Source organism: Triturus cristatus, chromosome 12 (assembly GCF_964204655.1).
Source record: "Triturus cristatus chromosome 12, aTriCri1.1, whole genome shotgun sequence".
Lineage (NCBI taxonomy): Eukaryota > Metazoa > Chordata > Amphibia > Caudata > Salamandridae > Triturus > Triturus cristatus.
The window spans coordinates 330300150-330327368 of NC_140595.1; the positions used below are offsets into that span (position 1 = coordinate 330300150).

General features: G+C 44.3%; 1 long non-coding RNA gene across 4 annotated transcripts in view; it reads left to right on the forward strand.

The window, feature by feature from the left end:
• The window catches only part of LOC146775975 (uncharacterized), a 1152826-nt gene that overhangs the window by 398832 nt on the left and 726775 nt on the right, over nt 1-27219 (forward strand). For all 4 annotated transcript variants that reach the window (XR_014971952.1, XR_014971951.1, XR_014971954.1 and 1 more), the window contains exon 4: nt 15652-15712. This is a non-coding gene — a long non-coding RNA (uncharacterized LOC146775975). The remainder of the gene's footprint in view (nt 1-15651; nt 15713-27219) is intronic.

Sequence of the window (27219 nt, forward strand, 5' to 3'; positions counted from 1 at the left end):
AGTAATAACTTGCGCCCCGTCCAAAATGTCCTATAACTCACGCATCTCTGAATAGTGTTGTCAACTCGCTAGCCACACTACATGAAATATATCTTGAGTTCTTCTCCATGCATAGATTGTACTCTTTCATATTACATCACTTATAAAACCCTAAACCATACAATTCACAACAACACTTATGATATCTCCTATTACATCTTATATGAGAAAACTATGCATTGTAGCAGGGTGAGCTATAGTTCATGTGTGGCTAGTGAGTTGACAACACTGTGTACAGTGGTGTACGAGGTATAAGAGGTTTTGGATGGGGCACAAGTAATAACTGTACGTTATATCTATAACGTTTGAGTTTCTAAGGATTGTGTAGTTTAAGTTGGTTTTGTATAGAAAGAATAAATAACATTTTATTAACTATAATTAAGCTTAAACCTATGTTTGTTTCATTGATTTCTATGGTTTTTTTGTTTGGAAAAATTGGTTTGTAATTATATAATGTTGTTTACTACTTTCTAGATGGGTTCTTGATGTGTGGCGTAGAGTGGAGTGGCATGGCGTGGGGTGGAGTGGCGTACAGTGGAATACAGTAGAGTTGAGTCGGGTGGCATACAGCGGGGTGGAGTAGAGGGGCTTTGAGTGGCATACAGTAGAGTGGCGAAGATTAGAGTGCCATATAATGCGGTGGTAAAGAGTAAGGTGGTGCAGAGTAGAGTAGCATAGAGTGATGACGTAGAGTAGAGTGGCATACACTGAAGTGGGGTAGAGTAAAGTGGTGTAGAGTGAAGGGGGAAGAGAAGAGTGGTCAACAGTAGAGTAGTGTAGAGTGAAGTGAGGTACAGTGAAGTGGTGTAGAGTAAAGTGGGATAGAGTAGTGTGGCATGGAGCAGAGTGCTGTACAATGGAGTTGCGTACAGTGAAGTAGTGTACATTGAAGTGGGGTAGAATGAAGTGGGGTACAGTAGCTTGGCGTACAGTAGAGTGGTGTACAGTGAAGTGGGGCACTGTGAAGTTGGTAGGGTATAATTGGGTAGAGTAGAGTGGTGTAGAGTACAGTGGTGTACAGTAAAGTGGGGTAGATTGTTGTGGAGCGGAGAGAAGTGGGCTATAGGAAAGTGGCACAGACTAGAGTTGGGTAGAGTCAAGTAGGGGAGAGTCAAATCGGGTAGAGTGAAGTGGTGTAGTTTCAAGTATGGTAGGGTTAAGTGGGTAGAGTGAAGTGGGAGTAGAGTACACTGGCATAGAGTGAAGTGTGCTAAAGTTAAGTGTGGTGCAGTGAAGTGGGGTAGTGGAGAGTCGCATAGAGTGAAGTGATGCAGGGTAGAGTGCAGTGGCAAAGAGTGCAGTGGCATAATGTGGAGTAGAGTGGCATAGAGTGGAGTGGAGTACAGGGGTTTTGAATAGCATACAGTAGAATGGTACACAGTAGAGGGGCATGGAGCAGCGTGGCGTAGAGTACAGTGGTGAAGAGTGAAGTGGGGTAGAGGAGAAGTGGGGTTGAGTGGAAATGAGGTACAGTGAGGTGGGGTATAGTAGAGTGGCTTAGAGTAGAGTGGCTTAGAGTAGAGTGGCATAGAGTAGAGTGGCATAGAGTTAAGTGGAGTGAAGTGGAAGTGGGGTAGAGTGGAATGCAGTAGAGTGGTTTACACTACAGTGGAGAAAAGTGAAGTGGGTAAGAGTGATGTGGGGTAGAGTAGAATGGCATACAGTAGAGTGGCGTAGAGTGAAGTGGGGGTAGAGTGTAAGTGAGATAGAGGGAAGTGGGGTACAGTGAAGTGGGGTAAAGTGGTGTGGTGTGGTGTACAGTAGTGGCGTAACGTAGAGTGGGGTAGAGGGAAGTTGGGTACAGTGAAGCGAAGTAGAGTGAAATGGGGAAGAGTTAAGTGGGGTAGAGTGGCAGAGTGATGTGGGTTAGAGAAGAGTGGCATTGAGTAGAGTGGTGTAGAGAAGAGTGGCGTGCCGTGAAGTGGGGTACTGTGAACTTGGCAGAGTGAAGTGGGGTAGAGTGGAGTGGCATAGAGTACAGTAGCGTATAGTAGAGTGGTGCACAGAAAAGTGAAGTGGAGCAGAGTGAAGTGGAGGATTGCAGTGGGGTACATAGAGTGGCATAGAGCAGAGTAGGGTAGAGTGAAGTCTGGTAGAGTGAAATCGAGTAGAGTGACGTGGGATAGAGTAGAGTGACATAGAGGAGAGTAACAGAGTAGAGTGGCGTAGAGTGAAGTGGCGTAGATTCAAATGGGGTAGAGTGAAGTGCGGAGACTGAAGTGGGGCAAAGTATAGGTGCGTAGAGTAGAATGTCTTACAGTGCAGTGATGCAGAGTAGAGTGCAGTGGCTTAGAGTGCAGTGGGGTAATGTGAAGCAGAGTTGAGTGGCGTAGAGTGGAGTGGAGTACAAGGGGTTTGAATAGCGTACAGTAGAGTGTCATACATTTAAGTGGAGTAGCGTGGCGTAGAGTACAGCAGTCAAGAATGAAGTGGGGTAGAGTGGAAGTGGGTTAGAGTGAAGTGGAGAAGAGTGACACAGTAGAGTGGCATAGGGTGAAGTGGGGAAGAGTGGTGTGGCATACAGTAGCTTGGCGTACGGTAAAGTGTGGTAGACTGAAGTGGCGTAGAGTTAAGTGGGGTAGAGTAGAGTGGCATAGAGAAGAGTGCCTTAGACTGAAGTGGTTTTCCGTGAAGTTGAGTAGAAAGAAGTGGGGTAGAGTAGAGTGTCTTAGAGTGAGGTGATGTACAGTAGAATGGCATGCTGTAAAGTGGGACAGAGTGAAGTAGATTAGAGCAAAGTAGGGTAGATTAGGGTAGAGTGGCATAAAATAGACTGGCTTAGAGTGGATGGGTTACAGTGGAGGGAGGTACAGTGAAGTGGGGTAGAGTAGATTGGCACAGAGTAGTGTACAGTTCAGTGGTGCAGAGTAGAGAGCCGTAGCATACAGTGCAGTGCTGTCAAGTGGAATAGAGTGGCATAGAGTGGGGTGGAGTAAGGTAGCTTGGAGTCACGCACACTTGAGTGACATAGAGTAGAGTAGAGTGGCATATAGGACAGTGGGGTAGAGTAGAGTGGCGTCCAGTAGAGTGACGTACAGTGAAGTGGTGTAGAGAGAAGTGGAGTAGAGTAAAGTGGGATATAGTGAAGTGGGGGTAGAGTACAGTTTCGTAGAGTTGAGTGAAGTGGTGTAAAGTAGACAGGGATAGAGTAGAGTGTTGTCGAGTAGAGTGGCATAGACTAAAGTAGGATAGAATGAATTGGAGTAGAGTGGCATTTCACAGAGTGGTGCAGAGTAAAGTGGGGTAAAATTAAGTGGAATAGAGTACAGTGGTGTTGAGTAGAGTGGTGTGTAATACAGTGGGGTACAGTAGAGTGACGTAGAGTACAATGATGTAGAGTGAATTGGGGAAGAGTGAAGTGTGGCGTATAGTAGCGAGCAGTACAGTAGATTGGTGAGGAGTGCAGAGGTGTAGATTACAGTGACATGGAGTAGAGTACAGTAGCATAGGGTGGAGTGGTTTGGAATAACATAGAGTGCAGTGGAATAGAGTGGAGTGGTGCAGAGTAGAGTGGTGTAGAGTGCAGAGGAGCAGAGTAAAGTGGTGCAGAATACAAGGGCACAGAGTGCAGTAGGGTAGTGAGCAGTGGCATAGAGTAAAGTGGTGCAGAGTGGAGTGCAGTGGCGTGGAATGCAGTGGTGCAGAATTGAGTAGAGTGGCGTAGATTGCAGTGGCATAGAGTTCTGGGGTGTTGAATGGAGCAGTGGCATAAAGTAGAGTGGCATAGAGTAGAGTTGTGAAGAATACAGTAGCGTGGCGTACAGTGCAGTGGCGTAGGGTGCAGTTGCATACAGTGCAGTAGCATAGAGTGCAGTGATGTGGAGTGCAATGGCATAGAGGCTAGTGACATAGTGTGCAGAGGCATAGAGTGCAGTGGCCTAGAGACCAGTGGCATAGAGTGCTGTGACGTGCAGTGCAGTGGCGTAGAGTCACGTGGTGTACACTGCGGTGGCATATAGTGCAGTGGCATACAGTGCAGTGGTGTCCAGTAGAATGGTATAGTATGTTATGTAATACACCCCTCTCCTTGCAAACTATAATTTATTTTTTACATTTCTAAGTACCACGGTACTCTAAATGGAGAACCAAAGTACTTCGCAAACTTTCTTAAAATTATATAAAGTAATATAAATAATTTTACCTACCTGTACACACTGTGATAAACTGCCTCTTGTCCTCCTATATATAAATACATATTAATGAGCTATATCCCAGGTACAGCCAAAGTATGGTCTAAACAATCTGGCTGCATTTACTTTTGTAAAGGCAGCCATTGGCCTATAATATGGGGTCGTATCATGGCTATGTACCCCGAAATTACCGGGGTATACCGCGGCCAAATACAGCAATTATTTTTATGCCTTAAACTGTAAAACTACTGTACCAATTTCGCTCGAATAACAAAAAAGGACCATTTCCACACCATATTCTACATTTTTGAAAAATGTCATCATAATCAGACCGCTGTTTCAGCTCTCCATATGAGGAAAGAGTCTATGGAAAATGCATTGGTGGAAAAATATGTTTAGGGACCCCCTTGTTTCTTTGTACCCCCTTAACTAATCACTGCAAGACTTTGCATCATCAGCCAATGTAGAAAAAGCAATAGGTCTGCAAGGTTTCGCAGAGATTCCTCAAACGGTGGCAAAGTCATTAGCAAGCAAAAATCAGAGGAATGCTATCTCTGGGAATCCTAAGAATAGCTACAGAGTGGTTATTGCCACTCTGTAATATATTTGTGTTGCGTCATCTCTTCCCAACACTTTGGCAATCCTTTTTCATCAATATTGATAGACCTAAGCATAGATGACTCAGTCATTTTGGTTTCTCTGTGGGTCCATCTCTAGAGGCACCACCATGGGTGTCTGATGTTTGGGGCTAATATTGTGTCAGCACCACGTTTTCTTATGTACTCTAACACAGTGACAGTATTTAGTATAGAACCTGATAGCTGCAAGGCTCAACATTTACATAGATAAATACTAACAGGGGGTTGAAAGATTGCATAACCCTTCACTTGATGCATTCCATAAAAACACCAAATACACCCTTAGTGTCAGCACAGATTTGGGTAGTACAATTAGGGTGTACCTGCTGAAGGTAAACAAAATATCATGACACCTTAAGTGCGCTCAGTGTCCTAAGGGAATGCACTTAGCACAGGGCTAGGTCACCTTTAAATCTGTGATTACTATTTCTGACTTGTAGTCAGGGCCGGACTGGCCGTAGTGTGCACCAGGTATTTTACCGGTGGGCCAGAAAGGTGTGGGCCAGTTTTAGAGTGGGGTGGGGCGGTTTTGTTACTGAGGCCTGGTTTTGCAACAGTGCTGCAATATCTGCCCCCTGTAACAAATGCGGAAGCTGTGTGAAAGCAGTGCTGCTTCTCACTTGCAACCACCACCCCCACCCTTGTGGGCGGTCAAGCAGAATTGCCAGGGCTGGTTTGTGTTCCCAGTCCGGACCTGCTTGTAGTCCTTAACATTTGCCAGTGGTAGCAGTGCACATGCTACAGATAACAGAGGGCCTGATGTACAAAACAATTTTACAGTTGCAAAGGTCAATTTGGACCCTTTGCAACCACAAAGCTGAATTTTTGGAATGTACAAAACCCTAATTAGGATTCAGTAGCACGTTTGGGTTTTGGTATTTCAAAGGGGCATATAAACGGAGTCCATTCCAAATCCACTATGATTAGGTACTTTGTGAACCAACTTTTAATCCAGAGGTTTGTACACAAAATATCAATGTAACTGGTATGAATTGGTGCAGAAATTGCGACCACTTCTACCAAATACATTTTAGTTCACTCCAATTAAGACATCAGAAATTGTGAATCGTATTTATTCACAACATTTCCTCTGTGGAATATTAATACATCAGGTCCATAGTCCTTCCAAATGGCTAATCAAATGCATGCTTTTTTTCTTTGTGGTGTTTCTTTAACTGTGTCATTACTAGCCAGAATTATTAAGGGGTTTGAATTGATTTCCACTTTAAGTAAGTAGGTTAATGCCACATCTGGAATCTGATTTTTTGAATTAATACTAATAACAGCACGCATGCAGCTTTTAAAGACTTGACCAGTCCTAAACCACCTGGGGAGAGTACATTTTTTCACATTCTTTTTTAGTAGGACACCAACTGCACGTGGAAGAATGAAGACACACACTCAGTTGTGAATTTAGTTTGATAGGAATAAGTGTGATTGATCAGCAATGCAATGCACCTCTCTAAGTAAGAACATTGTGTGGCACCCTGACCTATCTAGCTGTTGTACCAACATTGTTTATTTACCCCGGTTCAAGGGATTCGCCAGAAAATTAAAACGCCCCCTCTATGAACTATGCCCCTAGTGGCAAGATAAGAGCAAAGATTGACACATCCTAAAGGACTTCCTTTCACCCTTCACTTTCCTGCCATCAATCCTTTCACGATCCTCTCAACCCTTCCATCTATCTTTGAAAATTTATCCATTGACCGTCCCTTCTTTTCTTTTATTCTTCTTCCTGCATTATTCCCTTCTTTTCACCATTCTTCGTTTCCACCTTTCTTTCTTTCATCATCTTTAATTTAACCTTTTCTTCCTTACTTCCACCATTCTTTCTTTTTACCAATCACCATGTGCTAGAAATGGGATTTCTGGTAGGCTAGGGCATGTACCAAAGCCAGGCAGAAACTACCACTCTAATCAGGATAAAGGAGTTACACTCCTAAAATAACCCCAGCTCACCCCCTTGGTACCTTGGCACAAGCAGTCAGGCTTATCTTAGAGGCAGTGTGTAAAGCATTTGCACATAACCAACAGTAACACACTGTAAGCAGTGAGCACTACAAAAGGACACCACACCAGTTTAGAAATATATCCTATATTTGTATATACTCAAGTCAAGACCAAAAACAATACAAATCCACAATACAGTACTTAGAAATCTTCAGTTATCAAAATATGCTTGAAAAACAGTTCCTTGATGTCGATAGCTCCGTCCGGGGCTATCATGGCATCGTGAACAAACATATCCAACCAGTTCTAGCTGACAGCGGTGTCGCGGGCCAGCTACGGTGTTCGGAAGACCCGCAAACAGTACCTTTTAGAAATGTAGGGCGTTGGCGAGCCTCTCGTTGAGCTTCGGTTCCGGGCGTCGGTTCCGGGGGTCGTTGCAGGAGTCATCGGGGCCCTTGAAGTCACACGCGTTGCAGTTCGAACTCTGTTGAAGTCAGGAGTGCTGGCGTCGGCAGGCGTCTGGTGCTGTGGTGCGAGGTGCAGCGATGCGGCGTGCGATGCCCTCAGGTCATGGTGCGAGCAGCAGCTTGGTGGCGGTGTCAGATCGCTCGTCGGTGAGACCGGTGCGAAGTGAATGCGGTGCTCGGCGCGGTGCTGGCAGGTCGCGGTGCAAGCAGCGACATTGCCGTTGCTGAAGCACTGTCGTCGGCTGACGAAATGGAATCGAAGGCGCCGGCGTCGGTAGGCCAAGGCTGCGGTGCGTCGTGGAACTTTACGAGCGGTGCCCATGAACCACGGTGCAAGCAGTGGCATAGATTTTGGCATGGAGCGTCGTCAGGGATACCAAGGCGCTGTCGTGAAGTGAGGCGGTGCGGAGTGCGGTGCCCACAGGTTGCGCTGCGAGCTGCGGCTCGGTGGTGGTGTCAGCAGGTGTCGTTGGTGAGACCAGGGTCGTGGTGCCCTTTGAGGTGCCTTCAGGACACGGAGTCGGCAGCAGCGTCGTAGACGGCGTCGGGTTGCTTTTTCTTCTGTTGTAGCACAAAACACACAGTCCCCAATGCTAAGGGCAGAAGAACTTGAAGTCTTTGCTGTTCCTGAGACTTCTTGAACAGGGGGCAAGCTCCACCTCAAGCCCTTAGAGAAACTTACAAAAGTAGATTGCAGAAAGTTCAGTCCAGTCCTTTCACTGCCCAAGACAGAATCAGCCTCTGCAGGCCAACACAGCAAAGCACACAGCAAAGTGGTAGTTCTTCCTCACAGCTTCTCCAGCTCTTCTTCTTGGCAGTATTCTTGATCCAAAAGAGTTCTAAAGTTCATGGGTCTGGGCCCCAGTATTTATATCCCAAAATCCTTTGATCGCTTAGGCAGAGAGTGTCTGTGTCCAGCCAGAACCAGTTCTGCCTTCTCTGGTGTGACTTCCTGGCAAGAGGTGGAGATGGCATTGTCAGAGGCAGACCAAGCCCTTTGAGGTGTAAGAAAATCTCCTCCCCCTTCCCCAATTGCAGCCCAGGTCTATTCAGCCCTTTCCTGACCCACCTAGACGATCTGAAGCCACGCGTTCTCCCCAGCCTTCTGTCATCTAAAACCCAGACAGGCAATCCACATTCCTGCAGAGGCACATGGGGCGACTGAGCAAGAAAATACCCACTTTCTAAAAGTGGTATTTTCAAACACCGAATGCAAAAATCATCTTCACTAAAAGATGTATCTTTAGATTCTGAGTTCAGGCATACTAAACTTTATTTTCCTACCTAATTCCCCGGGCCAGTTATGTTTATAAGATGTTATAAACAAACTCCCCATTTCGTCCTATGGGGAACAGGTAGCCTTACAATAGTGAAAAACGAAATTGGCCGTAATTCACTATCAGGACATGCCACACACACCAGGGCATGTCCTACCTTTCACATACACTGCACCCTGCCCACAGGGGTACCTTGGGCCTACCTTAGGGGTGGCTGACGTAACAAAAGCGAAGGTTAGGGACTGGCAAGTGTGTGCACTGCCCAAGTCGACATGGCACAATCAGTGCTGCAGGCCCACTAGTAGCGTTTGATTTACAGGCCCTGGCACACTCAGTGTACCTTACTAGGGACTAACAAGTAAATCAAATATCCAATCATGGAAACACCAATCCATAACACAATTTACAGAGGGCATATGCACTTTAGCGCTGATTAGCAGTGGTAAAGTGCCCAGAGTCCTAAAACCAACACAAACAGCTCAGGAAAAATAGGAGGAAGAAGCAAAAAGTCTGGGAATAAACCTGCAAAAAGGGCCATTTCCAACACCCTGCCTTTCACGCTTTTGTCTTTCACCCTTTGTGACTTCATTCTTCCCCCTTTCTTCCTTCTCCTCATTATCTTTTTACCTGCCTTACTCCTAACTTTTTTACTTATCACTTTCCTATTTTCTGCCAGGCTCTGTTTTCCTCTCTATCTGCCTTTTTTTCCTCAATGTCATTGTTTATTTGACTCTGTCGCCTTCACTGCACTTGGCGGCTTTCAAACTCCCACCTCTCAGCACTGTCATGGCACTCCCTTTCATGAATATTTATGAGCTTTGTGGCAGGCATGAAGACAGAAATACACATCTTTTCAGTAGCTCAAAATGCTCAAAGGCAACTCCTACTTTAACTGTTAGAGGAATATTTACAATGTCATTGTATGGTTATATCTAAAATAGAATTAGCAATCTTAACTTTCTGTATGCTGGACCATCTACATCAGGGACATCTGTTTTCCACAAAACTAATCACTGATTGTACTTTGTTTTCCTGCATTAATTTTTTCTCACTGACAACATTCTTCTCTCTTGGCAGAAAGAGGTTAAACTATAGTCTGCTATCTAATAATTTGCACTAAGATAAACTATAGTAATTAGGTGATGGAGGAATCGACAGCGCAAATGATGGGGTAATGTGATCTGTCTAGATGTCAGTTTCTCCCAGCCGCGGTCCGTGCAGGTAATAGCGGTGGGGCTGGGTAAGGGGGGGATTTCAAGGGACGATGCTGAGGGAAAATTAATTATTTATTTAATTTTCCCTTGGCATCGTCCCTCGAAATTCACTTTTACCCGGACCCATCGCTGTTACCTGCACGGACCGTGGCTGGTTTCTCCTTAATCAATTACATTTCTGACTGCTACTTTTGAGGTACATGAAGGATCAGGATTTTTCAGAGTGGTTTTTGAATAGTGCTTTTCTAAATTTGCAGCAAGCAATAAAATTAAAATACTATAAGTATTTCTGTCATTTAGTTGCTAAGTATGCAGGCAATAATCGTCCTCCCACTGCAATACCTCTCTCTCTTTCAGAATGGATCAATTACTTCACTGTCTTATATGCAAAAAACTCAGTCATAGTGCAACGTGAGCTAGCTGTATTACCTTTGGCAAAATCTATTATGAATCGTGGGGAAATAAATCCTCCAAAATGATAAACAAATAAGGTCTTTACTTGATAAAGCAAAATTATCGGGAGCAATGGGTCCAGATGAGATACCAGTAAAAGCGATGAAGAACGAACTGGAAATGTAATTCCATGCTCACCTTATTGCATCGTTCTATGAAACAGGGCATATACTTAGTTCATGGATAAGGAGTATCGTTGTCCCAATCCCCAAAAAGGCTCTTGCTCCCTGCCTAATAACTATCGTCAAGTCGCCTTTCTGGATGCTATGGGAAAGATCGTGCATCCAGCAGTCTGGAGGAGCACTTAGTACAATGGGCATACTCATCAAGGGTGATTCCCACTGTTCAAGTGGGCTTTAAACCCAATCATTCAGTGACAGAAAACATGGCAATTGTTCAGTCTCTTTTTGATAAATAAGGGGTGTCTAAGTCTCAGGTTCTCTATTCTGAATTTGTCTAGTTCTCAACTGCATTTGACAGAGTGGACAGACCCACCGTTTGAAGGGAATTGATTTGTCTGGGGATTCTTTCTAAACTATTAGGATTAGTTATAGCATTATATTTGTCTACATGTTGTAAAGTTATAATGGGGGGGAGTAAGGGTTTGTCTCCAAAAAGTATGACCCAGAACAGCCTGAAACAGGGCTGTGTTGTTGCCCCGCTTCTGTTTTCTATTAATGTGATTTTCCCTCTCACTTTGCAAATCTAAAGAATTTCCCTCCGCATATAGTGCAACATGATTTACATGATTTATTTTATGCTGAAAATGTTGTCTTTTTTCATCTTAACGCTGATTGGACTCCGGCGTAACTTGGATGCTCTTTTTAAATATGCAAGAGATAACTTCGTGACGGCAAACATAATTAAGACCAAGGTGATGCCGTTTAGAGGCAAGAGGTAGTATTGTCCTTTGTAATGGAATTTGGATGGAAGTCTTCTTTAGGCTGCAAAAATGTGTGTTTATCTTGGAAGTGTCTTCTCCCAGTCTCTAGAAAATAGGTCCCATCTATTTTATAATGACTCGAAAGCATTGTCCCATATTGGAGCCTTAAGCAAATTTTATATTGCCTCCTACAAGCGCCATTTTAAAGCAATTTTAAAGATCTACAGTGCCAAGATTCCACTCACCCTAACCAATGCTTTTGAGTACATCCCCTCCATCATTGGGCTCTCATCAACCTCTTTGAAGGCCAGTTACTCCTGAATGTATCCTCTTTAAGTCAGGCAGTTGCTGTCCAGACATTGAGGCTGGAATTTGTTCTAACAAGTACCTTTTATTACTGAATTGGCTAATATCATTAGATGGGCCAATAAATTAATAAACACTCTCCCGGCTACCCTGAGAGATTTGCTAAAGCAGGAAGCTTTTAACAGCAAAATGCTTACTTTCACTTTTAATAACAATCTCAGGGTCGCCACTGCACAATTGTAATGTGCGATTGACCACCTACAACAGTGGACCCCATCCCAACTTAAGCGTTGTTTTAAAAATGCTGTCATTAGACTAAGTTATTCTAGCAATAACACCCACTGTCTTACATTTGAAACATATAGGCCTTACTGTGATAACAAGTCTCTTTAGCAAAGCAGACAATATTTTTATATTATACCTGATCCTCGACGTCCCACGCCGCGACCACATCACCCCCCACCTGAGGAGCCTGCACTGGCTCCCCGTCGACAAAAGAATCTCCTTCAAGCTCCTGATCCACGCACACAAGGCACTCCACAAAACCGGCCCAGCCTATCTCAACAGTCGACTATCCTTCTACGTACCCAACAGGAAACTCCGCTCCGCTGACCACGCCCTGGCCACGGACCCACGCATCCGGAGAACTACTTCCGGAGGCAGATCCTTCTCCCATCGCACCGCCAAGACCTGGAACACCCTCCCCCTCTACCTGCGACAAACCGAAGACCTGCTGAGCTTCAGGAGACAACTCAAGACCTGGATCTTCGACCAATAGCAGCAGCTCCCCCCCCCAGCGCCTTGAAACCCTCACGGGTATGTAGTGCGCTTTACAAATTATGTGATTGATTGTTTTCTCTGGCTTATCACGTGCGACATGTAATTATAATGTTCAGAAGGGCATTTCACCTTCAAAGGGTTTTATGAAACCTTACTGTGGCTCAGAACATTTATCTGGCAATTGTGATATTTGGAATGAGGAGTGCAGGATTTAAAACAAGCACTTAGCTTGTGTCCTCACCCGAAGGTAATGGATGCCAGAACCTCGTTTTTTAAAACCTCTGTATTTTAAATGTAAAATTTCTAATTTTGGATCATTGTTATCTTTGGCAAAGTCTTCTCTATATGAGTTTGTGTGTTATAACCTTATTAAATTCTTTCAAATCTTTTTTTTTTTTTAATCTGGGTAATTATAGAGATGTGATATGTAAACTGTATGTTTTTATTCTTTTTTGTAAACATTGTTGATTTCAGCTGAGATCTAAATCAATAAATTATTGACAGTGAAAATAGTGCTTTTCTGTGCCTTACCGAACTAGAAAGTCTGGGTCAGTATCCCAACAAAAAAACATCAAAGACTCTTGTATAAATGCTGCTAGATGTCTGTGGGTAATTTGCAAAATAAACAGTTCTCTGGCTGCATCTGGTTAGGTAAATAGGAGTTCTTTAGGCATAGCGCTCTCCTGTAGTCTCCACTTGTTTCCAGTAATCTTAAAACATTTTTCAAGTAGAGGCATTTTTACATTCTTCCTTGAGTTTCGCTATTGGTTTTCTAATCCAATACATTTGCTGTAATATTCTGGGAAGAAGGACAGAGTGAGATGTAATCTTTCAAACTAGTTTAGTTGCTATTCCATGGTATCTTGACTTCTCTTGTGGAAGCTCATGCCAGCACACTTAATTATCTGGATTTATTTTCAAATCTGCCCTCTTTTGGGGCCCTGTTTGATGGAACAAGCAACTTGAAGCTACATAATTATTTGTCTGATGGATTACAGGCGGATTATGTGTTGTCAATATCCTTCATCTTTCTTCTTGAGGAAACCTCCCTCATAAACTTTTTAAAGGGGGCACTGTTTTATTGGGTGTGCTAACAGCTTTCTTTCTTGTTCATTCCCCTGATACAGGACGTACATCCCTTTACAGTACCAATTTCATATCCTGTTGGTATGAAATGTAAAATTCCCTCACTTCCCATTTTCTTCAGGGAGACTTCGCAATAATTCCAGTCTCTGAACTCAGACAGACCCTTTGTTCTTACATTCGTCACATGGTTCCATGTTTCTTTCTCTTTCTCATGTGTCTCTCTGAAACAGGGCCATTTTAACAGCATTATAAGCAGCTGGCAAAGTAGTGCACTGGGATCTGCCTACACAACCACTCACAGGTTAAAAAATCTTTAACGGAAAATTTGTGTTAAATTCTAGTCGGTATTCTTATAGCACGTCTTTCTCTCTGACATTCTTGCAATTGTTGTGCTATATGCAGCACGTTGGTTAGACAGGTATCAGATGTTTATTTTTTCTTAGTGCTTGCAGCATATGCTTGCCTAATTTCGTTTGTGATTGTTTAACACAGTTTTCTCACTTTTCAGTTCATCAAACAATTAACATGTCACATTCAGTGTCTAAATCGATGAATTTACAGCTTTTGTGCTTGTTGTTTTATTTGCTCCCATATTTCTTCTTTGTTTATTTAACCTGGATGCTACCGAACATTGATTTTATCATCTCATTACATTCTTCTCTGTCTCTTTAGTTAAAAAAAAGTCTTGATTTGGACTGTCCCTTCCATACTTTTCTAATTAGGGCCTATTCCTAAATGATTCATAATGGAATTTCAAACCTGTGTACAGTCCCTTAAAAGGCTGTCACACGTTTATATGCTGTTTTTTACGATTTTGTTTAAAAATTGTAATTTAATTGTGTTTTCATCTCTAGATACTTTTTGTACAATTTCAAAGTACTTATTTTCTTCTATTGCTAAACTTATATTTGTGCTATATTTGTATCAGACAGATTCTGTGCAAGCGACTTGCAATGCTCCCTGAGTTAACATTCATATGGGGGCTTTGGGGGGCAGCTGACCGTAGAGAAATCTGCCCCCAGGGCAGATTGGGAGGGTGGTGCAGTCCAACGACTGCCATTTTGTGTTGGGCTGCATTAGAACCCAAATGTAGCCCATCGTATATTTAGGGGGATATTTTGGGCTACCAGCCACCATTTTAGGTTCAGGTGACCTAGACGCTGGTAGACTGCCCTTAATGGTAATCTGTGTCCCTCCCTCCCGTCCCTTTAATTAGGGCTTTGGGGGTGAAAAGGTTTGGGGGTTATTAAGTAGGCCGTTGTTGGGACAGGTGTACTTGGGCGATGTTTGTGTATGTTGTCCCTTGGAATAGGTCCTTAGGGTGGCATGGAAAGTTTAACAGGAGTTTGCAGAAGGTGCTTGGCATTGCAAATTGAGGAACCATGTGCAAGGGGAGGGTAGGCAGGTAGTTAAAGGTCCAGTTTAGGACATTTGGTTACTTACTGGTTTATATAGATACTCAAAGGATGTAGGGGGAATTGAAAGTTGGAAACGTTGTAAAGCAATACTGGTAATGAGTTAGCTGCATATTCGGTATTTGTGAGGGGGATTGTGTGGGTGGGATAGGGGCTAGTTCACTGGATGTATAGAGAGGTTTTAGTTTTGTAAGGCGGATGGCCAGGAAATGTTGTGATGTGCACCTGTTTCAATAAAGTGGCCTTTTCCACACACAGAAGTGGTCAGTGTTTGTACTGTACCCTTCCCTCCCAATCAATAATGCTCAAAAATAACAGTGCAAAATTACAGTTTCATCTAAAAAGTTGTCAATTAAGTGTCAATATAATTGTAGAATCAGAACATGCCTAAAATCTTCTGTTCCCTATGTGCTGGGCAGAATCCTATGTACAGCACAATAATCATGTAAATCATAACTCACACACTAATTGCAGTGCTCATAATCTCGCCCTCTAATGATACAGATGCAGTTACAAATGTTGTTAATCATCTTACAGACACGATTACATATCACATTACCCTTAGCCTTGTGACAGAGACATCTATGAATGTAATAATTTATCGGTTTGAGTATGCGCTGTTGTTTAATTGTATTTGTTTTTCTGTGTTTTTATTTATTAGCGTACATATTGTGAGATTATAAGCATTTCATTTAATGAGCGAGTTATAGTTTTCCTGGCAGTTATGGATTGTGGTCTTAACCATACTTTGCGGATTTCAGTGGTTTTTGGTTTTATTTGTGACCATAACTGCAACGTGACTTTCTGTTTTTTAGGTGTATTTCTGAGGGTTTTTATAAACATACTTCAATATCTTTGTGGAAGGTGAGTTATGAAATACTGAATGAAGCAGTTATAAGGTAGTCTGTTTTCTGGTTTATTTTTCCAGTTTTTACAGTCTTAGTGGTTGTTCACTCACTAGCAAAACAATACTACTTGCATTAATTGGCTTTCATGTCTTCTTTCTTCAGTGAGTCAGACAAGAACCTAGTCTCCAGGAAGGGTCTCTCAAAGAAAAGACAATGACACCAGGTATGTTCTCAAAAAACACGCACTGATAAAGCCAATAGGGTTAGTCTATGAAATGTTTATTGACTTTGACAATTTTATTTTTTTAATAAAAGAGGTTTCGCAAGCAGTGCCCTGTGCAGGTGAATCATAAAAATAAAGCATCGCTCTCACAGAAACTAGAAGATATGGTTAAACGAGAAGGATCCACTTCCCGATCAGAGTCAACATATAACAAACTAGCCCTCTTCCTCCAAAAATCATAGAAACAGGAATTGCCTGCAAACCATCTGCTTTTAACCAGGCTTCACTCCTGAAGCCTGGTTGCCTGGCAGCTACGTCGTACAATCCGCTGAAGGAGACATAAAATAGAATGCTCGGACAAATGATTTAGTAAGAAAGGAGAAGCTCAGGTTTTGTAGTTATGTTACGATACTGAGGGTTTCAATTTGACAGGTATAGTTAAAAGAAAGGAAGGACTACACAATGCCGAATTCCAAACTACGCCCCAAATTAAGATGGCCACATCGTTTCGCACGTGATTTTAACTGATTCAATATTTTTTTATCTTTTATTTATTTTACATGTTTAACACAGTTTTAAATTATCTATTACATAAAAATTTTGGGCTGTGGGGTTTATTGGTTTACTAGTTGAGCAGTAGTTCTTAATTTTATATACATTTAATGTTAATTGATTAATGTGGTAATTGTTTAAATGTTATGTATTTGTTTATATTCCTAAAATTGTTTTAGACATTTTTATTTGAGGTTGTTGGGTTTATTGGGGGAATTGGATTTGTAGTGTAAGTAAAATGATATTTACATAGATAATTAATTTCTTTTTCATTATGCCATTTTTTATCTACATGTTAAAATGTTTGTAGTTTATAAACCATTTACACATATATTCTTGTAAACTGTTATTTTATTTATTTTTATGCATAGTGTTGTTTTTAGCAGTTCGAATAGGATTCTCATTCTTAAAGTGTATATAAATGATTGTTGCTCATTTCATATCTTAAAATTTGAATTTTCTTTATATTTTTCATTGTTTTATATTTTTGTACTATATGCAGTGTACATGAGGTATAAGAGGGGAGTATTTGTTTTTTGTTAAAGTTACTTTAATATTGATTACAATTTTCTTTTATCACAACAAATTTTATTACTTTAGAGTTACCTGGGGGTCATTGAGTAATGCTGTTAGTCATAATGTTGTTTATTTTTTAGGTTTAAATCTTTTTTATTGAGATTTGTAAACAATCAGACAATGTCACATTGATACTTCTCTTTATCGTGGGCTACATCTATCCCAATACATTTAGCATCTGTAAAAATCAAGAAAAACAAGGTAAAACACATTACCCCCCAACCCCTCCTCCCCACCCCATTCCTCATTCACCGTGAGATCTGTGAATCTCATTATTTAGAATTGCGATGTTTCCTGATGGTCCGTGTTCGGGGCAGCAGAGGCACTAGCCTCAAGTAAGCGTATTAAGAATAAGTATTTAGGGCAGGTGAGTTCACGGAACTCAGATGTGAGTGGTGACAAGAATGGCTGCCACAGTTTCCCAAATAAGGAACCTTTCCCGGATAGTGTGAGAGTTATTTTCTCCATCCCCAATATGTGCCACAGTCGTTGTAGCCAACCCGTGTGGGTGAGAATCCGGAGAGTTCTCCAGGGAATCAAGATATTTTGAATAGCTGTTCCCAAAGCTATCCGGATTTGTCGACCTCTCTTGGACTTAAGGGGAGACGTAACGGGTTTGGCACCCCTAAAAGCACATAGGCTGGAAATCTAGGCAACTGGGTGTCCAGATGTGTGTCAATCTCATCCAGAATCCGAGACCAATACTGTTGTAGGTGTTCGCATTCCCACAGAATATGTACCTGTGTACCCTGCTCGCCACAGCCCGCCAGCATTCTGCACTTTGTTTGGGAACCACCGTGTGTATTCCACTGGAGTGTAATACCAATTGGTAGCCACCTTCGTCAACGTTTCGGTCAGCCCCATATTACTGCTGTGGTATACTCCCTCCCACTCCTTAACACTCAGCTTCCGTCCCAGATCTCTCTCCCAGCGAGCATGACTTTCGTTGTATGAATGTTTGTGTTGTGTGTTTAACATCCTATACAAGACAGAGATTATCTTCTTGTCCGAAGTCCTAGTTATGAGCCACTTTTCGTAAGGTGCAAGGTGTCTCTGCGCGTGCGGCCTCTTGTGTGATTGTAGTGCCCAATGCCGGTATTGTAAATAGCGTAACCGTTCTGTCTCCGGAATCCCGTATCCCGATTTGACCTGTGGGAAAGAGAGCATGCCCTCAACGACAAATAGGTGTCCTAAGGCACGGCACTTCAAAGTGCGCCAATGTGCGAAGGCATTCTCGCCCACCCCTGGGTCGAACTCTGGTTTATCAAAGAACGGAGTAAGAGGGGAGGGAAAAGTGGTCAGTTTGTATTTGATGCTAGTGTGGTTCCAAGCCGCTAATGTTGAATGTGTTATGTGGGATGCATACCAATTTGGGGTCTGTACTCGCTAGAACTGGGTAGATGGCATGATGGCTGTATCATGCACTTGTTGGTTAGTCGTCTTGAGAGATTCCTGATCTTTTAAGGCGGCGTGCAGGGCTTCCCGTTCCTGTTGAGACAATTTGGTTTACTGTTCGAAAATGAGCTGCAGATGGTGTTGGCCCTCTGCCAGTTGGGAGATCATAGACTCCATGGTGAGGGGTTATATCATGTTGGCTAGACACAAATCCCACTTCTGACATCACTGTGCTCGCTAGACCTGGGTAGATGTGCATCGCCCCCCTTTTTCTGCAAGAATGTCACAACCACGTAGGGTATTATGAGGTGGTATCTGTTTATTTACTCTCTGTGGGGCTACATGAGTAAGACCCTAGTCCCTTCAGGGTAAGTTCCTTCCCTGGAACAGGCTCCAGAAGGGTAGAGTCAAATGGTAGGGCTTCAGTAGGGGTAGGGATAGAAGGGTCCTCTGTTTCTTCTTTTCCCCACGATCCAGTTGCCTCTTCTGTGAAGGTTCTGTACTTCTCCCCAGAGTTGGGCGGGAAAGAGAAAACCAAGAAGTAAAAACAACAAAGAAAACAAGACGTCAGAACTGCTGTCCTGGCGGAACTAAGGGATATGGAAAGTGCCACCATCATCCGTACGCTGCTCCCGTGATGTGTCTAGGTGGGGGAGGGATGTGGTGCCTCAATGCGAGGCGGCCCATGCTCCCGCCCACCTGCCCCTAAAAGAGAAGAACCCGGGCACTTGCATGTGCCCACAACCCTCCTGGGCCGCGGGAAGGGGATTCACGGCCTCCGCTTCACTTGGTGGAGTACCAGACTCGTGGGCGTTGCTCCTCGAGCTGCTAGTCTTGGCGTGGTCGTTCTCTTCTTCCTGCTGCGGGCTTCCAGGTAGCAGCAGGTCTCCAGCTCCTCTGCACAGGATGCAGGACTTGTCCTCGGCTGCTCATTGCTCCCCGTCTCTCTTGCTGCTCTCCTTCTCGCTTGGCGTTTCTGGTACAAAAACCCATCCCTCGACTCAGCCCCTTGTGCTTGCAGGTTCTGGTCCTGGCGTTTGAATGACTGGGCTGTCGGACCCAGTTCCAGTCGGTGTCTCTGCGGCCTCCATTTTGGAGTGGTCGGCTCATTCCGCGACGGGGGAGACACCAACAAAGGGCCTGTGTGATTTTTTAAGAAAGGGGATCTTCTGAAGAGATGTGCCTGCCACCGCTCGATCCTGAAATAACAAATGTTTCTCAGATTCTGTGAGGCTCCACTCCACCAGGTGTCGCAATTGTGCTGCATAGTAATAAAGCTGGAGGTCGGGAATCCCCATCCCTCCATCGCCTGGCGGCAAGGAGCCAATGGTTTTCTTCATGCGCGGTTTGCGGCCTTGTGAAATAAAGTGGGTAATCTCCCTCTGTATCCACTGAATCAGACCAGAGGGGGGTCGCAGGGGGAGTGTTTGAAACAGATACAAGTTATTGGGAAGGACCGTCATTTTGATTGCGACTATTCTCCCTAGCCATGAAATAGGATAGTTTTTCCACCATTGAAGTGTGTGCAGTATACGATACTTAACCGTAACTGTAGCCTGCATTGTAGATGGCAATTGGATTCCCAAATATGGGACTGTGCTGCTCACCCACTGTACAGGGTGTTGGCTCTGCTGACCTTTCAAAACTTGGGGCAGCAGGAAGAGTTTGAGGGCAACAGATTTCTCAATGTTCACTTTAAATCCTGAGTCCAGTTACGCAAAGAAGGCTCCTAGTGCGATAACTGGGTTGGTCAGTGTCACCAAGCTATCATCTGTATACAGGCTAATAGTATTATGTCCCCACCGAACGGGACCTCGACAAAATATGGGTGTGATCTCACTCTTTGTGCCATGGGTTCCATGTATAATGCAAAGAGCAGGGATGAAAGAGGACACCCCTGTCTTGTATCTCTACAAATGGGAAAGGGGGTCAATGTATGCCCATTGATTCTATTGAGTCGCTGTGGGAAAACGGTATCAGTTTAAAATTTGTGTCCTCATTTTCTCTCCTAGGCCAAAGAATGACAGTACCTGTTCAAGGTATGGCCAATGGACCCTATGGAAATCCTTCTCGGCGTCTATGGTTAGGAGCATATACTCTCTCCGGGGTCCTTGAGGCCTTCTCTATGATATGCAAGACCTGCTTAGTGATGTCACTAGTTTGTCGTTGAGGAATGAAGCCCGCCTGGTCAGGGTCAATCAGGCCGGGGATATATGTGCTAAGTCTATGGGCCAATATCCCTGTGTATAGTTTCGGGTCTATATTTTGCAGGGAGATAGGACGGTATGAGCTGCAGCTGGATTTGTCTTTCCCCAGTTTAGGGATGACCACAATAGTGGCTTCAAGCATTGAAGCAGTGATTGCCCCAGGTGTTGAAAATGTATTAAAAAGTTGGGTTAATAGAGGGGCTAGAACCGAGCAAAATGTTTTATAGAAGGCCGCCGTGTAGCCGCCTATCCCGGGAGATTTGGCCAATTTGAGTTGCGAAATTTCTGCTATAACCTCCTCTACTTGGATGTCCTCTAGATATTCTACTTGCGCTGCGGTTAGTGTGCTGGGTTGCGCCCCGCTAAATAAGTGCCCCCAGCCGTGCTATCCAACGTCTGCCCTGAGTATAGCTGGGCGTAAAATTCCCGAAAGGACTCAACTATTGCTATGTCGGCCAATACCAGTTTCCCTGCTGAATCTCGCACCTCTTGAACCCCCTGCAGTTGTTTGCTCTCATGTAGCTCATGTGTCAATACGTGTCCGCATCTGTCCCCACCTACGTAGAAAAAGTGGAGCAGTCGCAAGGCTGCGTACTCTGCTCGATCGTCGTCAGTAGCCGCTAATTGTGTTTGAACCGCCCTTAATTGGTGCCAAACTCTAGGTGCCCCCGTCCTCTGGTGCATTTGCTCTAACTGCCATATCCTCTGAGCGAAATCCTCTTTTTTTTTTTTGCGGCAAATGTTTTATGCAGCCTAGATCACAAAGAACTCGCCTCTAATAGCCGCATTGAGAGCCTCCCACAGTTTTGGTGTGCATGTGTCTGTAGTGTCATTGTGTAGGAGGTAGTGATCGATGGCGCGCTGGATTTGCTCAATTGAGTCTGGACATTGTAATAGTGTGCCCCTAAGACAGGGCGACATGTAGGGGGAACGACAGTGTGGCCATGACCGGTGCGTGGTCTGATAGTGATGCCAATAAAATTTCAACCTCCAAGGCGAGATCATGAATAGCCGTGGAGCCTATTAAACAGACAAGCCTGGCATAGGTTTTATGAGCATTTGAAAAAAAGGAATATTCCCTGAGTTGGGGGTGTTGGGATCTCCACAGGTCTACCACACCCAGCTCCCTCATTCAATCAATCAATCAATCAGTAATTTGTAAAGCGCACTACATACCCACAAGGGTTTCAAGGCGCTGAGGGAGGGGAGAGGGGGGAAGCTGTTGCTACTGGTCGAACAGCCAGGTCTTGAGTTGTCTAACCCCTCTGCCGAAAGGGCACCCCTCTGGACAAATTGTTGGGACGATCAGTCAAGAGAATTGTCGAGTACTAGGTTGAGGTCACCCCCCCCCCCCCACCCAAGTGTATTTTATGTTTATTCGTCGCTGTTACCTCAGTTAGCACCTTGTGAAAAAATCTCTCCTGGCCCTCATTAGGTGCATAAAGCGACCTGATTATCAATGTTTGGCTCCCAGTTGTAAACTGCCTCCCTCTAATTTCTGCCTCTTTCTGGACCATCCTGTCTTGGAAGGACCGGGACACCAGAATAGCCACCCCTGCAGCTTTTAGTAGGGCCAGATAAGAATAGCTGCATGGGAAACATAAAGGACTTAAGCGTATAGCATTCGCGGGGAAGGAGATGAGTCTCCTGTAAGAGGCAAATCTCAGCATTGCTGCTTTCTAAATATGATTGAATCGCCCTGTGTTTTATTGGACTGTTGAGACCCCGCACATTCAATGTAAGGATCTTGAGATCAGTGGGATGCATCTGGGCAGTCAAGGGCAGGATTTATAGCGGCAGCCCCATGGGTACACCATCTTGCTTGTTCAATGCCGCCACTCTCAGGAAGCACTGTATCTCGTTGTAAAACTACTTGGTGCAGCGGTACAGTGAATGAGGAACCCCCAAAGAAACCCCTAAAACTAACAAAACAAGCATGCAAATAAACAGTCATATTTCCAAGAATAGTTAGTCAGCCATTTGTGACTGGCAGAAAGACTTTACGGGGTCCATAGTGCGGTCAAGTGCTGGGTCTCCACCACTCCCGCTGCCCGCCCTTGCACAATGAAAAGGGTATATGCCCAAACTGCATGCTCATGGAGTCTTTGACTTCACAAGGGCCGTCGGTATGGACTCCAGTGCATCCTGTTGTCCTTTCGTGATCTCTACTTGACCAGGTCTGTTCGAGTGCCGTCTGCGGACCTGGTGCCGCCATCGTGGAAGTTGGTCGCCTGCGCCTGGAGTAGGGATCCCCTTTTCTTCGTCCTCTTTAGGGAGTTCTACTCCCAGCAGCCGACTTGCTTCAGAGAGCGACCTCAGCTGGTGGAGCTTACTATCCAAGCGGAAGATGAGCCGGAAAGGGTGGCCCCAAGAATATGGAAGGGCTTGCTGGCATAAGTGTGTAGTTATTGGTCGAAAGTCCCTTCGCTTTTGCAGTGTAAGGATGGCGAGGTCCTAGTATAATGCCGGTGCCTGGTCCCTAAAGGTGATAGGGTGCATGGACCTGGCTTTATGGAGTATTTATTTTTTTGTTTGGAAGTCCTGCACACAAACCAATACATCGGCCGGGGGAGCTTTGTCAGAGCGAGGGGGACCCACCCTGTGCACTCTGTCTAGCTTGAGTTTAGTATTGGGTGGGTTACCAAGGATGTGGTTAAACAAGTCCCTCGTTTAGCTAAAGATATCGATACCATCTGGGTTCATTTTTCACCCCTCTGGTCCGGATGTTGTGTCTACGAGAGCGGTTTTCAAGGTCCTCAAAGTGTGCCTGTAGGTCAATGTGTTGGTAATGGAGGCGGATTACCTCTTACTGTAGGGTTGCCAATTCAGTGTCTGTTGTCTCCTTTATCCTTCAGTGAGGCCACTCGTTCTACGATAGCGTCCACACCCCTCCTGATGTTTTTAATTTCTGACGTAAGGTCACACTTGACTGTCTGTAGATCTTCGCAGAGCACCGAAAACAGCGACTCTAGAAATGCGTGTGCCACTGGTTCCTCCGTCGAGCCCTCCGCCTGTAATTTGGTTGCTTCACCTGCGCCAGTATGGTCCATTTTGCTGCCGCCCTGGGGACGCACGGACCATTCTTTAAGTGTTTGTCTTTCTTCCCACAAGTGGAGGTCATAGTCCCATTCCGAAGCAGGCAGTCGTTGCTGCCCAAGGGGTGATTTGCTGCTGCCCGGTGTATTTTTAAACCCAGCTGTTCTAGGTATTTGCCTGTTCCACGGCCGCTGTGTTCTGTGGCCCAGTATTCTCACTAAGGGTGCTGGTACTCCCACAGGCGCTCTCCCCCGGTGGACTCAGTCTATCTGGTGTTGTGAAGCTGCCCACTCCAAGGCACGCAGACACTAAACTTGCGCTCCTGAGCGCACACCCATACCCGTGGACACCCGCGGGAAAGTCCTGGTTGCCGGTGCCTCCTTCAGCAACTCCCCCCAGAGGGTTAGTGCACCACAGCCTGCGTTCTTGGAGCTGGGCCCGTCTGGTAGGGAGGTGCGAGGGGGTCGGCAATCCCGTGCCGCACCGGGGTCTGTAAGCTCTATAGGGCGCACCCGGGCCCCCCAGGGTAGCTTCGGGGTGCTTCTATCTCCTCCTGTGCCACTAACGCGCCTGGGCTCTCTCCTGCTTATGACTCCCAGCGAGGAAGCCTCTGTTCAGTCACTGCTATGTAGGCCCAGGGTCTGTGCGAATGTGTGATGTAGGGGGCCCAATCAAAGCAGTCCCAAGGCACAACCCCAGTGCACACGGCAGGGTGTTTCCTCTCTTCGGCGTCGGCCGCGCAGGAGGCCTCATCTTTAGCTGGAGAGTCACAGTCTCGCATTCACTTGGCCTCTGCGGGGCCTTACCACCTAAACTGTGTGGGCCCTCGCTGTGCCTTGCTTGTGCCGCTCACCTTGCTAGCGCTGGAGCGAACCAGTACCTCTCCGGCGTCTCCCAGATCACGTGCAGGGCCGGCCGGCCACTCTTTCTCCCCCCCCCCCGCAGCCCTTGCCAGCGGCCAAACCGCTCTGCCTCTGCCGTGTTACCTCGTTGTCTCCCTCGTGGCAGAGCCGCTCCGGTCGCCGCTGGCCTTCCATCGGGCAGTGTGCGATAGTGCTCACCCCCGTGATCAGTGCGTGTGCAATTGGGTGTTGCAATCAGGCTGGCAACAGGCACTCCGACTGCAATATGGGCCGCAAGTTCTCCAGCGCTCCAGTAGACTACGAACAAGGCGGCGCCGTCCACGCCCCCTCCAGCAGTGGCGTTTGTCAGAGGCTGCACCGTTCCACTGCTTCTGCCTCACCGAAGTCACCCAAACTGTTCCGGGCCCCTCTAGGGATGAAATTCAGCGGAATTCATCCCTTTTCGCCACGCATACGCAGTGGGAATCGCGTTGTTGGCCCAGCGGCAGGCAGGAGCGAAGGAACCCAGCGTCCTACCTCAACGCCATCTTGGCCACGTCCCCCTGTTTATTTTTTTTTAATTGAAACAGGTTTTGCAATTCTTATATTTGTTGTTTTGAAAATGTATTTAATTTCTCTATAATATTTAATAGGATTTTGATATTTATTTTCATTAATTAAATAATTTTGAATATTTCTTTGTGTTTCTTGTCCTTGAATCCCTCAATATATGGACTTTCTCTATTACTTGTATACTAGACTTACAATAGTAAATGTGATCCTCCTAATGTATGTGTTTTCCCTTGTGTTTGATAGGTTGGGGTTAGAATAGTAAATCTGTCAATATATGTACTTTTCCCAATGTTTGTTAAACTGGAAGTAGAATAGTAGATCTACCCCCTTTTCCCGATTTTTTTACTTTTCTCAATGTTTGTAGGATTGCGATTAGAATACTACATCTGAACCCCAAAAATGTGTGCACTTTCCCAAATATTTGTTAAACTTGAGTTGGAATTTTAAATCTGGAATTCCCCAATGCATGTAAGCCTGGAGTTTGAACAGAAAATATGATCTCTCCATGTATGAACTTTCCCCAAACATTTATTATATTGGAGTTAGAATAGTAAATCTAACAAACCCAATGTATGCACTTTGGTCAAAGTTTGCTAAACTGTAGTTGAATGCTAGATAAAATAATTTTTGGGGGAAGTTAAACTGAAGTTTGTGTCTTCTTTGTAAATTATATCTATTCTGAAATTGATTAATTTTATCAAAAAATATATTTTAAATTAGAAGTTTTTTAATTTCAATAAAAAGGTGTATATTTACCATTATGATGCAATATTTTAGACCATGATACTTTTAACACAATATTTTAGTGCTTTACATCTTAAACATATAAAGTTAATATTTTTGTGTTTGATGTTTTTCAGCACAATATTTTTGTACCATTATAATTTTGTAGTCGATATTGCGTCACATGACCATTGCCAGAACTAAATCCAACTACTTCAAAAACGTGGTTTTTAACAAGGCAAAAAATTTACTAAAACCCACCTTTCCAAGTATAAAACTATACACCATCTCCACCAATGAAGATAGATCACCTTGCACAACCCACAAAACTGCAGAGTTTGCCAAATTCTTTATAGAAAAAAGTTGTTAAAATCTACGAGCTACAACCCTCTCACTCTACTATAGTCTCTCTGTCCCAAACAGCTCAATCACTATTTGGAGTCTTTTCTTCCTTTATATATTAACTCAGTCACCAAGACCATCTCCTTCACAAAGTCCTCCACCTATTCAGAAACCCCGTTAGCACCATCTTTAATCAAGATATTCTCGCCCTTAGTCTGAACTCCTTTTTAGAAGAATACATCTTCCCAGAAGCACTCAAACTAGATCAGATGGCCCCTTCTCTCAACTTTGACCCCAACAGTCTTGAAAACTTTAGACGTATCACCAAGCTACCATTCTTACATAATGTCATTGAAAAACTGGTGGCAAATGAGCTGATGAACCAAATGTCAAACAGTGACCTCATAAGCAATATTAAATGCTGCTTTGTACCCAAATGCCACATTGAGATTTCTCTACACATTCTAGATGATTTCCTAAAATCAATAGCTGATAGAGTGAACATAAAAGTACTTTTCTAGTCAGAACACAATCTGTCTTTTAGATGTACTTCCTGCCAAATAAAATGTGACAAACCTCGGGGCGCAATCATTTATTTTCTACATTGCGCCACTTAGCACTAAGGTCCGTGATAAGAAAATATCGTTACTTCAACACGCAGCCGACACTAAACTGTACCTCAAAGCTTCAGATGCCTCAGAAATCACATCTTTTAAATTCTTTCTTGAAAATTGAATGTATTGGATGTTGCCACTGTCTCCAAATCTAAGCCAAATGAAACTGAGTTTCTACTGCTGTCTACAAACAACTTCCCTCCACCAGTCAAAAAATGGCTCCATTCCTTTCTTCCATTTGGCATTTCATCCTCTGTAGTTCCATCAGTGAAATCCCTTGGTTTCGTAATCCACTTTCACCTCAACCTAAAAAAAATATCAGTTAGCCAGCAAAATCAACTTCATAAAACTACACATCCTAAGGAAAATTAAACACTCTATTCCTCCAGTGGATTTGAGGACTGCCATTCAATCCCTTTTTCCTTTCACATATCAGTGGAGGCAACGCTCTCCTTACCCTCCACCAAAACCATCTATTGCATCTCTCAGAACAACTCCAAACGTGGCAGCTTGATTCATCTTTAAAGCAAACAAATCAGACTACATCACCATGACCCTCAAACTACTACATTAGCTGCCTCTAGTAGCCCACATCAATTTCAAAATCAAGTTAATCCACACCAGTCCTTCATTTTGTCCAAAAGACA